Source organism: Mus caroli, chromosome 9, assembly GCF_900094665.2.
Source record: "Mus caroli chromosome 9, CAROLI_EIJ_v1.1, whole genome shotgun sequence".
NCBI lineage: Eukaryota > Metazoa > Chordata > Mammalia > Rodentia > Muridae > Mus > Mus caroli.
Genome location: NC_034578.1, coordinates 105,398,852 through 105,401,330, shown reverse-complemented (window position 1 = coordinate 105,401,330; position 2,479 = coordinate 105,398,852). Strand labels below are relative to the sequence as shown.

The 2,479-nt window shown below is 46.8% G+C and overlaps 1 non-coding gene across 1 annotated transcript; it reads left to right on the top strand.

The window, feature by feature from the left end:
• The first annotated feature begins 1,029 nt into the window (after positions 1–1,029).
• On the top strand, positions 1,030–1,165 carry LOC115032011. The gene has a single exon (XR_003837660.1). It is a non-coding gene; the product is annotated as a small nucleolar RNA SNORA43 (small nucleolar RNA).
• Positions 1,166–2,479: the final 1,314 nt, after the last annotated feature.

Below are 2,479 nucleotides of genomic sequence, written 5' to 3'. Positions count from 1 at the left end.
GGATCTCATGGAGGCATTTCCTCAACTGAAGCTCCTTTCTCTGTGATAACTCCAGCTGTGTCAAGTTGACACAAAAATAGCCAGTACAGGATGGTTGTGAGCCACCATGTGGTTCCTGGGATTTGAACTTCGGACCTTTGGAAGAGCAGTCGGGTGCTCTTACCCACTGAGCCATCTCACCAGCCCTGGAGTACTGTTTTTGCTTAGCTTTGCTAACTAAATTTCTGCTTAAACTGTGACTCAACTCTTTTGGTTATTGCGGCGGGGTCTCTTCACAGTCTTAGAGCTCATGAGTCCATGAACTCACAGAGTTCCACTTGCCTCTGCCACCTGAGGACTGGAACCAGAGGTATGTGTCACCATGCCTGGCAAGGTTTTCTCATCCTTGATTCTCTGTAGCTTTGTGACACTGAACCCAGGTGTGTATTCATTTTCATGTGTCCTGCACATCATTTACTGTGCAGGTCTGCTCTGAGGACTTGTGCTTTTGTTTTGAACATACGCAAACACCAAGTTAAATCCACTATTGTGTCTCTATCTGTCAGGCCTATCTTTTTCTTTTTTTTTTTTTTAACATAGTGTCTTATGATGTTGCCCAGTTACACATCCAGAAATAAGCAGAGTCAATTTGGCCTTCACAACCCATAAAGTAACATGTCTCAAGGAGCAGGAGAACTGTCCTCATGAAGTATAGGTAACGGGGTGAGAAACACGCTTCTCTACAAGTAAAAATGGCAATGACGACAAAACAAAAACCTCAATGTCTGGGCTTTGAACCTGTCATGCATTTAAAGCATGAGGGCCAGAGAAATGGCTCAGTGGGTAGGTAGGTACTTCTCACACAAGCCTTACGACTCGAGCTCATCACTGGAGCCCACATAAAGGTAGAAGGAAAGAACAAGCCTCACAACTTGTTCTTTGAGCTCCACAGTATGCTGTGGCACGTGCATATATCCCCTGCACCTCCCAAATGTCATATATGTATACCATAACAGTTTTTGAAAATACAAAAACAGCAGCCTTCCAGATGCTGTGCTGGATCTGTCAGCACTGCAGGAACAGCTGCTGGGCTCTGTCTGTGACAATGGGGCAAAGAGCAAGTGGCTAATTCTATACTGTTTTCAGAAGCCAGTAAGCACTAAGAATGGTAAATAGCTTGACACTTCATGGGGGTGGGGGTGAAGGGAACAGGCAGGTGTGGCACGTCTTTTAATTCCAGCACCAGGGAGGCAGAAGGTAGGTGTACCACATGCCACTCAGCCTGGGGCCTGGAACCCTGACTAGAAGCAGGGTGGGAATGAAAATAGGCATACATACTTAGGTACAGGGAAGCTGAAATGAGGCAGGGTTCTGGAAACTCAGCATGTTTATTAGGTACAGCACGGGGGAAGGGGAGAAGGGTTGGCTAGTCTTGGCAGGAGACCTCTGAGGCTATAAACATCTAGGGGAAGCTGCAGTTGCTAGTCTTTGCATTCACTGGACATTGTTCATGTACACTCATATTTGTTCCCTTGAGGAAAGCTCTGGCATTTCTGTCGAGTCTTCACCCAGGTTAAGGCTCTGCCACTTCCATGGAGCTGAGTCCTTGTCCTTGCCTGTGTCAATAGTACACAGTTACTCAGGACTTCTTCCATTCCCTACACTGGAAGTTCTCTAAGTTCAAGGTCAGCCTGGTCTACCATACAGTGATACCCTGTCTCAGAATCAAAAGGGCTGGGGAATGTGGCTTGGTGATTAAGGCACATAAGTAGCTTGACTGAGATTCTGGGGTAATCTCTAGTCTGAAAAGAAGGGAGGGTGGTGGAGGAAAGAGGCAGGTCCAGGTGTGAGGATGCCAATATAGCTCTATCGCCCAACCAATCTAAAAGGTGAGACTGGAGCCTAACCAGCCTGCATTTAAGAGCCTGCTAGGCTGGGCGGTGGTGGCGCATGCCTTTAATCCCAGCACTCGGAGGCAGAGGCAGGAGGATTTCTGAGTTCGAGGCCAGCCTGGTCTACACAGCCAGGGCTATACAGAGAAACCCTGTCTCTAAAACAAAAAAACGGGCTGGAGAGATGGCTCAGTGGTTAAGAGCACTGACTGCTCTTCTAGAGGTCCTGAGTTCAATTCCCAACAACCACATGGAGGCTCACAACCATCTGTAATGGGATCTGATGCCTTCTTCTGGTGTGTTTGAAGACAGCTACAGTGTACTCATATATATAAAATAAATTAAAAAAAAAAAGAAAAACAAAACAACAACAACAACAAAAACCAAAAAGAAGAGAGTCTGCTAGTATAGTTCAGTATTAAAGTGTATGCTGAAGGCCACCACAAAGAAATAAAACCCAGCCGGGAGTGGTGGCGCACACCTTTAATCTCAGCACTCGGGAGGCAGAAGCAGGCGGATTTCTGAGTTCGAGGCCAGCCTGGTCTACAGAGTGAGTTCCAGGACAGCCAGGGCTACAACAGAGAAACCTTGGCTCGAAAAACCAAAAA